This window comes from Vicugna pacos, chromosome 23, assembly GCF_048564905.1.
Source record: "Vicugna pacos chromosome 23, VicPac4, whole genome shotgun sequence".
Classification (NCBI taxonomy): domain Eukaryota; kingdom Metazoa; phylum Chordata; class Mammalia; order Artiodactyla; family Camelidae; genus Vicugna; species Vicugna pacos.
The window spans coordinates 3,591,414-3,603,670 of NC_133009.1; the positions used below are offsets into that span (position 1 = coordinate 3,591,414).

Below are 12,257 nucleotides of genomic sequence, written 5' to 3' on the forward strand. Positions count from 1 at the left end.
TGATCTAGAAAAAAAATGGTGGAAAGTTACTCTCTCACCCCAAACTACAGAGGGCACTGCCATCGCATTTGCAGGCAGAATCAAGACTTGAGAAGGAGCTCAGGGCAGCTGCCAGAGGAGGAAATCTGAATGGATTACTAGTGGAAGACACCACACATAATGTCGTTCATGGTAAAGGAAGACGTTCATAGGAAAGATACAAGAGAAAAAAAATTCTTATGAATGAAAAACAGAGAAATGAACAATAATTGGATACAGTTTTCTTATTTTCAATTTGTTTTAATTGGAAGAGTCCTTTTAGAGTTATTATGACATAGGCTTTTAGGAAAAACTCTGTTGTTATACATAAATAGAAAACATAGGCAAGATGCATTGTTTTGGGAGGTACTCAATCTTTTCAAACTCTGACTTTTCTCAATTACTTCTTTAGTTGGACACTGATGCTCATGTGTCTGCAAATGATGTTGCCTTCTGAGCCTTGAAGAGGGTTGATGAATCAGCATTCCTTAAAAGGAAGCTCGAGTGTGATCTCCAGGAGTTTGTTTGTTTTTGTTGTTGTTTGTTGTCTTAAACTGTTGCAACTCACTGTGCAGGTTATAATGGGTGGTTCACTTCAGGATGACTGTTGTCATAGCCACCTGAGTGACAGTAATTGATGTTACTTTGTGATCTCGGAGGTATAAAATATGGTGAGACCATGTCACTGTGGTTGTCCATGAATATATGGAAACAGGAAATAAATCTGTAGTCAAGAATTAGAAAGAGGCAGAAAACCAGGAGTCCCACACACAGAGCAAACAAGTGGAGGTCATTCCTGGGTTAGTTGTGGGACTGGAGATGATTTTTCTGTGCTCTCTTGGGCTGATGGCAGTGGTGGAAATGAGAGCATAAACTGGAAATGACTAGCTGCATTCAATAACGCAGGACCAGGTCTATTCTGTTATCTAGACACCAGACCTGCACAGTTTCAATATGATTAGTCACAAAACAAGACAGTACTGTTTAGAGGTGGTAGCTCTGAACTCTAAATCAGGCATCAGGCATCCTGAGTGCCAGTCATGCTTCTGCCTCTAACTTGTGAGGCTTGGTTCACTGATTGCTCTTTTCCTAACCTGAAAATGGAAAAGAACCCTGCCTGGCTCTCTTTCCTCCATCCAGGGATTACTGCAGCTTCCATAGACAGTTATTTAATGGCTGCTACATACAAGATAGCCAAATGGATCTAACCTCATCTGGCTTTAACTATGATCTTGTAGTGGAGGGTTCTCATATGACACATGGGGAGTCTGAGACTTAAGTCTGTTGAGTCACCAGGTCTAGTTTAACTCACTAGGAAGCAGCAGAGATGGGATTAAAATACAGATCCCTTGAATCAAGTCCCGTTTTCTTTTATTATATCACATCAGATTCATTGAGAGAGCTTAAGCCAAAATGAAGAACTATAGGGGAGTGATGGGTTAACAATGTGGTCACTTTGTATTTGGAAAACTTTCTATCTCAGATTTCTTTTTTTTTAATTACTTGTTTTTTATTGAGTTATAGTCAGTTTACAATGTTGTGTCAAATTCCAGCGTAGAGCACAATTTTTCAGTTATACACGAACATACATATATTCATTGTTGCATTCTTTTTCGCTGTGAGCTACCACAAGATTTTAATTAAAGTCTTGTTTCTAGATAAGGAGCTGTACAAATTCTGCTTACTGAAGAATTTTATCTGTGCCCTTAGATTTTTTTTTCATTGTCTCCCTCGCCTCGACTACCATCACTGCCAAACTCAGATGCTGAATGTTTTCTGAGAAACTTGGACTAAATAGGAATCAGATTGCAAGTCAGTCTCAACAATGCCATATTTAATAACACCTACAAGATAAAGGATACAGACACAGACAATCCAGACTGCATCAATGAGCATTCACAGATCTCTTATCATAAGGCCAGCATTGTGTTCTGCGATTTTACATTTGTTAGTTCATACCTGGCTATCTTGCCGATGAGAAAACTGAAGCTTGGCAAGGTCACCCAGTTTATCCAAATTTCCATAGCTAGGTCTTTTAATCCACTGCTCGTTCCACTTTTGCCATGCGATCCAAGTGCAGTGGAAATCAGGGACAGTGAACTTCAAATTCCCATTGTAACACTGCAGTTACCCAAGTTGCCTTGGCAGGGGATTTTCCATACAAGCGCATGCACAGGAATTTCAAGATGGCAGATAGGGGAGCAGGCTTTTTAATCTACTGACTATTCTACTTGTAAAGGACTCTAGCTGTGTTTTTTTTTTCCCCTCCTGATCATCTAACCATTTTCCCAAGGAAAGAGGTTTCTGAATAAAATTTTAAAAAGCAAAACAAACAGCAACAAGATTTACATCTGCACAGACACAAACTCAGTTGTAGGGGTTTAGTCTCCTTTGGAAACTGTTCTTTGATGACAAGCTAGACAGTTCTCACCCTATTTTTTACCTAGAGCCTCCTTTCCATTTTGAGTGGCTTCTTCGGTCCCAGAGAAAGCTGTGCGTCACCCCCAAAGCTACCTTATTCAGACCAGCCTCTTTGAAGAGCTACAGAGGGCACTCATCAGCTCTCCCGGAGGACAGATGGATGCGTGGGTGAAGAGTCAACGCCCTGCCTCGTCTAAGCCTGACTACATGCAACACTGGGCTAGATCCTTTGAAGAGCATGGTGAACCTGGGGTCCTTGGGCTTTGACCTTGGAGAGCTTTATACTTACACAGGGAGGTCTTTTAAACCTAATGCGATGCAAATCTAGGCTCTAGTGTAGACTTGGAGAGCAAAGACGGAATGACCTTGAACAAAGAGAAAACTGGGTTACTATAAGAACTGAGAAGTAATCTGAATTCTCAGATTCTTTTTTCCATTATCATTTCCATTGGAAAATGTGCTTGTCAAAAGAGACCTCAAAGTGAGATGCTCTGCATCCTGTAGCCTCCCCAGTCATATTAAAGACCCCTATCTTTGAGTTTTTTACATTTTTTCCATTCTCCTTTTCTTCGTAATGCATTTCTTTTTCCTTCCACTACTCCTGGGCTTTTTCTGCTTCTTTCGCCCATATTTTTCCTACCTCCAAGGTCTTTGACATATTCTCTCCTACTGTATCCTGTCTTTCTCATGACTGCTTTGTCTCCCTTTAATCATCTCTCTTCTCCTCTGATGCGGCTTTGTCAGTGCTGAAATAAGGAATACACCCAAAGGACTTCTGAATTCAGGGGGTAAAGATCCTGGGAATCCAATGTCTGGGCTGCCAAACACCAAAGAACCTTATGGATCTTCTGCCCAAATTGTGTACGGAGGGCCTCTGACACAGAGGGGCGATGCCTGCAGATTTGAGGTGTAAGAAATGGAAGTCCTAGCACAAAGGACTAAATTGATATTCGCCAATCTCAACTCTCACCTTCGGCTCATGCTCAGTTATTTTAAGGAAGGAAGAAAAGAATCTCCTGTGTATTGATTACCTACTATGTGCCAAGACTTGTCCTGGGCACTTTCAAACATTCAATTCTCCCAAGAGCCACCAAGGTGGATATTAGTATCACCCAATTATAGATGGGGAAACTGAAGCTCAGAGAGTTTAAGTCTGCCACCCAAGGTCATGCAGCTGACAACAGCAGAGACTAGATTCCATCTCTCTGCCACGGTTTCTAGAATCAACTTGATTCCTACCTCCTTTCCCGCCAGGACCACCGCCACCAGACTGTCGGCAAAGACAGCGATCCTAACAGTCGTCTCAGCCTTTTAGTGAAGCTTTGATGTCCCTTTGTTGTTTAAGGCAGGACCCTGGGTGTTCTGCTGGGAAGAGGAGAGCAACGATCTCAGGCAGACTAGACAAGGAGGAGACGGGGCTGAGGGCTTGGTCGCACAAGCGAGGGCTGGAAGATGCAGGAAGTTGGCAGGTCAGAGGCTACTTTCCAGGGAAGTCAGCTAGGCAGGTAGCTATCAAAAGCCCAGACAGTCAGGGTCCAGAGACTCAGCGATCACAGAGGCAGGGACAATGGTTCTGTTGAACAGGAGACATGAAGGCAGGCAAAGATCCTGGGACAGGCACTTCTTTTGTTGCCTGCTGTGCGTGAACAGCTTCGGATCCTAGGTGTTAAAGAAAGTTAGAAGGATCTCAGATAACCCACAGGAAAACAGTGCCTCTTACGGAGCATGAAACAGAGATGTCAAAATTGTTTTCCCGTGGTCAGCGCTGCAGAGAAACTAACTTTGATTACCTCTGAGACTTGGGTTTAAGACATGAATAGATGCACTTTTTACATTGTTTACACTTTATTGTTTTGTCTATAGAAATCTCTAGAGACAGCGACGTTTCGTGGCTTCCAGCTTCATTATTTTGCACCCCTCTCTTCCCCCTAGGGTCTGGTAGTAAGCATTGCCCATTTGCTCTCATACCTGCTTTCAACCCCTAGCAAAACTGGCTCTCTGATGACATTTAGTGGAGAATGACTGTGCAAGCATACGACACATTTCTTTTGTAGGGGCACTGACTTTGTTTCAATGGAAACCATGGGAAGTTCCCTTAGAAAGAGTCTGGGCAAGGACCGAGACGAGGCAGGCCCCCAGGCTCCCCTAATCTCCCAAGAAGTGAATGAGCAGGTGGCTAGTCCACCGACACGCAAGGTCAGCCCTGACAGTCGTCCGTTTGTGTGTGTGTGTGTGTCCTGGAACCATTTCCTCAGAGTGACATTGACATATGTCCCCATAAATAAATTAGCAACTCCATCTCAGCTGACACATTTGGCAGGAACAAGAAGTTCCTGTGCCAGCGTGTGGGTTAATTCCCGTGCCCACTCCGCTGGGGAGGAGCAAGTGCATCTGTGTGCGTTCGCATCACTGGGAAACAGAAAGCTTGGCTTTCCTTCTTTTTCTGGATTTTCCCAGAAATATCTTTTGACTTATTTGTATAAAAGATGTATGTGAGAAGTTATTAAACCAACAAAAAAGTGATAGAAAGGCAAGAGGAGAGGTGAGGCAGAAACAGTATTTTACAACTTACAAAAATAGTAACGGGACTTCACACTGGTTACTTGCCCAACCCCTTCCCTAAAATCTCACTAGGCGAGGTGGATTTTTATGTACTTTATACTGTAAAGCTACATCTGCTGAGCCACCATGTAGAATAAAGACACGGAAAAAAGATAAAGAATTTCTGGTCTCTTCCACCTTGTCCATCTGAAAGAGTAGAGACTGCTCGAAACTGCCTTTATGCCTTTCCATAGAATCCAATCAGTGAAGCTTGGAGAATCTGGTATGTATTGGTTCCACTTTTAGGTATTCCATGGGCTAAGAAAAAAAAAAGGGGGACAGGGGGACAAAAATCCCTGTGACGAATGGTTAGCTGGGAGAAGCAATTACTGAAATAAACACAGCCTGTTTATTCGGTGAGTATTGACCGAGCACGGGAAATCTACAAGGCCAGTAAATGCCTGGCTTCTTTGTTGCACCTGAACTGAGTTCTGGGTATTGGACGGTCGAGCTCACCATATCCAGTAGGTAGCAGTGTGTCTGGGGACGGGGAAGGAGGCTGGCTGCAAAGGGGCCTGATGGAGGTCTTCGGAGGGATGAGAGCATTTTATCTGCTCTCGGTGATAGTCCCACGACTGTATGCACATGTCAAAATGAATCCACTTGTACTTCATTACATGTAAAAATGCACTTTAATAAATCTTGGCATTTCAAAAGGCAACAAAACAGTCTGCTGCACACCATGGGGTGTCACTCCAGGACCTTTGCTTGAGACCTGTCCGATTCCCTAGCCAGTAAACCCTCAGTGCTGTCTCTGGGCTCTTCCTTCAGCCTAACTCACGTCCATCCCACAGGCAGGCAGTGTTCCTCATCTAGGTCACAGAATTCTTACCCCGGGTATTAATTAGCTTGATTCACCCAGTCAGATATTTGTAACAACACATAGTGTTTTGCCCATTCATTTCCTAATTTATGTCCATGCCGTTTGCTCATTTACTGTGCACCATTTACTCTTCTCAGTGCTGGGATTATGACGGTGAACGAGATGGATGAAGCCCCCGCCCTCAAGGAGCACACATTCTAATGATCATGATTTTTTTACGAGGACAACACAAAGTTAAGCCGAGAGGGCCTGCACCTGCCCGATGCAATGAGAATAGCGCTTTTCTTCCTGATGAGCATTGATATGAGATCAGGATCCTGCTGGATCAGGAATTAGCACAGCTTCTAAATAACGCATCCCTTGAATGTAGCCAACTCAACATCTCCGTGCCTGTGTTTTCACGTGCAGAATGAGTGATAGGTGTATATTCAAGAAGAGCTTCTTTATACGATGGGAAAGTCGCTAGCCTCATGTTGGCTATCAAAATTAAATTACACTACATTCATATCAAATGCAATTTAAAATTTAGTTTCTCGGTCACACTAGCCCATTTCAAGCGCTCATAGCCACATGTGGCTAAAGGTTATCCTACTGGACAGTGCAGAACAGAACATTTTCATCGTCACAAAAAGTTCCCTTGGCCAGCATTGCTCTAGATGATTTCTGGGGTCAGTACCTCTGATGTTTATTGGTCTTTGGGGCGTTTGGCTGCAGAATTCGAGATGCTGCTTTTCTTCTTTGAAACTCTACGTCATCTTCCTGTACGTAAATTACATGGCATTTTTAACATTATTGTTTCTTCCAATCCAGGAGCATGGAATGCCTTTTCATTTTTTAAAGTTTTCTTTAATTTCCTTCACAGTGGTTTATAGTTTTCTGTGTCTAATTCTTTCACCTCCTTGGTCAGATATATTCCTAGGTGTTCTATTACTTTGGGTGCTATTTTAAAGGGGATTGTTTCTTTACTTTCTTTTTCTGTTGGTTCATCGTTAGTATAAAGAAATGCAACTGATTTTCGACCATTAATCTCGTCACCTGCCACCTTGCTGAATTCTTCAACTAGTTCTAGTAGTTTTTGTGCGGACCTTTTAGTGCTCTACACTGGAATTTGACACAACATTGTAAAATGACTATAACTCAGTAAAAAATGTAAGAACAATTACATGGTATTATGATGCAAACTCATGGATGTTTATGTTTGCTGACACAGGAGTCTTCTCTTATCCATGGCTTTGCTGTCTGTGGTTTCATTTGCCCATGGTTAACTGCAGTCTGAAAATATTAAATACAAAATTCCAGAAATAAACAGTTCAGAAGTTTTAAATTGCGCACTGTTCTGAGTAGTGTGATGAAGTCTCGCATGGTCCCGTCCTGGATGTAAATTATCCAGCATCCAGAGTACCCCGTTCGTGGCTCACTCAGCAGTGACCTCTCAGTTATCAGATCATCTGTCCTGGTACTGCAGTGCTTATGTTCAAGTAATCCTTGTGTCACTTCTACGGATCTACAGGAAAACCGTATTATCCGTGGGGTTTGGTACTATCTGTGATTTCAGGCATTCACTGGGGTTCTTGAAACATATTCCCCATGGATAAGGGGTGACGGCTGTATATGCCTTTACCCCCTACTAGACTGGAAGCTCTTGAGGGCAATGGTCATGCGATATCCCTCTATATTCTAAGTGCTTAGTTCAGTGTCCTGCAGACGGTAGGATCTCAATCAGTTCCTGAGCTGTTGGTGAGAAGGATGATTTCTGATACTCGGTTGCACCTTACCGGACTGTGAGCTGTGTGTGCCTCTAAGCAGCACAGGGGTACTTGTGCTACAGAGAAGTCCTGAGGGACAGATCATGAGTTTGGACTTCTCCACACTGAGTTTGATCTCAAAGGCTATTTCTGCACATCAAGCCATCTGGAGAGAGCGTGGGTGCCAGGCATAATGCCTGTGCAATGATGTATCTCATCCCTTGGTATTTAAATGCTGTCTTGGCATGGGGCACTGCTGTCCACAGTCAGCCACAGGCATTAAAAAAAAACGAAGTTCTGACTCCTAGCTGTGGGCTGCAAACTTCATTCCCTTGGTTGAACTTAGTTATCGCCTGGGTCCAGGCGCTCATCCACTTCTAAGGCTGTGAGGATTCTTATTCTGGGTCACTAAGAACACAGTAAAAAAAAAAAAAGCCGTCTAATCTTAAGAAGGAATTGGAGTTCTAGGGGATGGGTCATAGCCAAATTTAGTCCCTAAGAAACCAAAAAATGACATCTGCTCTGGCAGATTGCGTCTGCTCGGGAGGACGAATTATTTTAAGCTAAGTAGCCTTCAGCATCACTCAGTTGCATCAAGGCCCAGCTTCCAAGAGAAACAACATGGCAGTCACTTAACGTTTCCTGTGATAAGATTGTCTTCTTCTTGTCACTGCTTCCTCCTTCACTGAGGTCCATTTTCTCAGTCCCCTTGTCTGCTTGTATTTGCATCAAAAGAAGCTGTACCATTTTGCCCACGGTGTTGGCTTTAGAAATTCAAAAGTCTGAAGAAATAGGTCAGTATTTACAACACGTCATTTTTTTTTCTAGGCTTCTTCCTTCAAATACACTCAGCAAGGTGACTCTTATTAACTATTTGAAAATAAAGCTCCTGGAGACTCAGGGCATGAGTGATTGTTGGAGTTCCCATTGGGAAACAATGGTGGAACCAGGACTTGAAACCAGTGTGGGACTTGAAACAAGGTCAGAAGAAACATTACATGGTAAGAGTTCAGAGATGCTGGAAAGGATATTTACCTTCCATATTTCCCTCTGCCTACCAATTAGCTGATTATCATGACTCTGTTAAACACTAATAATGTATAGGAATATATGGGTAGATATGGGGAGTGTTAAAAGAAGTTCACTATCCTCAGGATGTTTGCAATTCTAATTTGAAGTGGTTTTGAAAAAATTTAAATATCAATGACATGTTTGTAACAAGACAGATCTGGATACAGGCAGTAAGTGATAACTGAGCTCAGAGGAGGACCAGAATCCTCCATGTAAGTCTATCACGGGTGAATTATTATTGATTGGCAGAATGAAATAGAAAGTAGAGATTAGTCTCTCATTCAAAGAGAAAGGGAAGGTAAGAAAAATGCATAGCGTTTGGAAAGTCCAAGACTGGCTTAGTCATTGAGGAAGACGCAGAAATGAAACAGGAAAAGCAGGATGAATCTAGAGTTTGAAGGTACTTGAATTCCTGGCTAGGAAGTTTTGTCTTTATCCTGTACAATTAAGAGGCACATTTTCAAAGAATACTTTAATTCCAACCTGCCCTTCTGAACTTACAGTATCATGCTTATTACATTCCTGGTTTTGGTTTTTGATGTGAGTCACACCTTCATTCTAACTCTTCCTCACATCAGTTCTTATTGGTTTCAGGGTTCAGCCCAAGTTCACCTCCTCCAGGAAAGCCTTTTCAATTTGGGCAGCAACTATGCATAAATTCCATAATCTTCCACTTCCAGGTTTGATTAGATAGCTTTCCATAATGTTACCTGTGATGCCTGCATAAAGCACATAACTCTGTAAACCATAAACCCTGTTAAAATATAAACTCCTGAAGGTCAAAGAACATAGTTTCTGTCTTTGTTCTTTCGAAGGACAGGTTGGAGCTCATGGTAGAAAGAATTATGTTGACCCGACTTGAAAAGACGTTAGTAAGGAAGAGGCGTGTTTATGCTAGTAAACTTAGTGAATTATAACTCTAGGAACTCTAAAAATACAAAGTCTAAAACGATCGCTGTGTAATTTCCATCATTCAATTTCTGCTTTAGGAGTGGTGGGGGCAATGAGATGCGTGGTAGGATAGACCATATCTTATTCCTAAAACTACTTTTACAAAGAAAGCTGAAAAAAATTTGAGATCTTTCAAAACCATTCTCTTAAGACGTAGAATCTAGTTATGTGAATTCAAAGAGTTTGTATAATAGTTACCAGCTTTGGCGGAAAGTGCCTTAACTTTGGAAAAATTGACTGCTCCACGTGTATTGAAATCCTGCTAACTGGGGATGTTGGGTGAGATGCCTTAGGTATTGTGAAGATGGACAAAAAGACTTGAGAATTTCTTTGAAATCTGCAGTGTGCGCTCCTGTTCCAGCTGTCTCTTGTACATCATTCCTTTTAACCAGCGGATGCAGGATGTGCAATTCCTGCCTGTCCTGCAAGATGACAGATGCTCAAAGGTGAGGTCAGTGTCTTTTTCACTTTTCAAGGGGTCTGGCCCATAAGAAGTTGGAAACCAATACAAATTGATTGAGCTCAATTGTCACACACCAGGTATTTTGCCTCATATCCTTTCAATTAATAACAGATAATTCAAACTTTATGCCAGAGATGAATTCTAGGTCCTCCTAGACAAATTAATGGCCCAAGACATTCATGCAGATAAATTACAAAGATGGAAAGACCCAGGAACTGAAGAGCCAAGTATTCACAGCACGTTCTTTTCATGGATTACAGACATAATTAGTGTTAATCGAATTGAGAACTTTTCAAAGCATTGGTATTTGGAAGCGAGAGCCTGAACAATGTTTCTTATTCAAGAGAAAGTAACTTTTGGAATACCCCTGTGTGAAAACAAGGGAACAGACATCCCTTTGTCACATGGTTCCTCCCACATATCTGCTCATAACACCGAGTACTGACAGGAGAAAGTCAGTATATGTCCTGACTCTTTAATTTTTAGCAAACCTCTTCCTCGGCTCATCCAACTGAGGACTGAAGGTTTTGTGAGCCCTCCAACATTTGGTTCCATTCTCTGACATTTTTCTTGTTGCCTGTGATTTTACAAAGCATCCACTTTTCACAAGTGAAAACTGATTTTGTCCAAACATGTGCTTGTTTCTATATTTTGCGTTCTGGAAAAAAAAAAAAAACGTGGATATGATTTGGGTGGGGAGGGGGCTAGAGAGAGATGGGGGATGAGACCGCGTATGGAGACACAGCTTGAGCTGGAATTAGAAGCCGAGTGAGAGCTGTAAGTGAGAGGAAAGGGGGTCTCCAAAGAAAATTTGTTGTATAATAGAAAACTCATTGAATATATTCTGACAAGGAGCCCTAACAAAACTCTCACATGTCTTTGGCGAGACAATAAAATGGTTTCTCGCCTAAGTTTCTGTGAGAATTTGTGGTAAGCTAGATTTGGACAAGTTATTCCAAATGAGTCAAGCAATCAGATCCTCAATCAACTCCTCAATCAGCAATCATCTCCTGAGCATCATTTTTCACCCTGATCACTTGTTAGGCTTGAATCAGGGGAATCAAGGGAACAATAAACACACAAATCAATCAAACAAACAAACACAGCTTAGATGAGGTCCAGGAGATGTTCGCCAGAGAGGTGGGGAACAGGGATAATGAACATGCGGAAGGGGTGAGCCAGAGGAGGCAGTGCAGACAGATCCCAGGTGTTATTTCTCTGGGGCACAGCTGGTCTGTCGTTGCACAGCTCCGTCCCCTGCTGTTTCACTCTGACTTCTCCACGTTGCTCAGGATGGGCGAGGAAGCAGAGTATCTGTTGTCCCACTCACTCTGCAGGCACCAAAGATGCAGAAGCCGTGCCCACTCTCCCCCGGTGGCGTGGCTGGGCTGTGTCTGCGATGTGCTTCATTGTCATTTGGCTGCCTCTGTCCAGAGTGCACTGAGCCAGGCTTATGAGAAGTGCATATACCCTGTCCTCAGCATCCTGAGTCTCTGAAGATAGATTTCCTGTCCCCAACCAAGGTTGCTGGTACTAATTTTAGGGGCAGAAAAGCTTCCAAGAGAAATGCTTGATCTACTAAGTCAAGTACTGCAGGGGACGCTTGTGGATGTGGTAAGAGCATCTCCTGGGCAGCATCTCAACATTTTACCCCATCTACCACCCCACTGCCCGGGCTGGGATGCCGGTTAAGGAGGTTCTAGCTTTCTTCCCAGACCCAGGTCCCTCAGAGCAGTGAGTCACCATGTTGCCCTCATCCTGCTGCAGCATCTGAGAAGAGTAGCCTTCCATGGACAGAAGGCACTCCACGCCTGGCACATGGTCAGCACCACCCAGATATAATCGGAATGAGTCCCTTCCAATCTGATTGGGGCTCTGATAGCTGCTTCCATTTATACAATCAGGGCTCACCACTGAGGACTTTGCATTCTACACCAAAGGTAAGTATTATTTTTATCATTCAATTAGCCAACATTGCACTTCTGTTTGCCTTGCTAAGATGGCACCACAGAATTTAACATTAACACCCTCCTTCCAAAGCTACCAAGGGCGAGCCCTTATAAAATCATAGCACTTTTCATTTCTTTGTATTTTTCTCCCCTTCCATTACATAAACGGGTCATATTCAATTTTAAAATGCTTCAAATTAAGAATGCTTACTTTG

At 42.7% G+C, this 12,257-nt stretch overlaps 1 long non-coding RNA gene across 2 annotated transcripts in view; it reads left to right on the plus strand.

The window, feature by feature from the left end:
- LOC140688593 (uncharacterized) overlaps nt 1–10,047 on the plus strand; it is a 44,132-nt gene extending 34,085 nt beyond the window's left edge. The window contains exons 3-4 of one of the 2 annotated variants that reach the window (XR_012063291.1): nt 8,437–8,609; nt 9,974–10,047. This is a non-coding gene — a long non-coding RNA (uncharacterized lncRNA). Of the gene's footprint in view, nt 1–8,436; nt 8,610–9,273; nt 9,443–9,973 lie in introns of those variants that run through there. The other variant, XR_012063290.1, reaches the window with a different exon arrangement.
- Nucleotides 10,048–12,257: the final 2,210 nt, after the last annotated feature.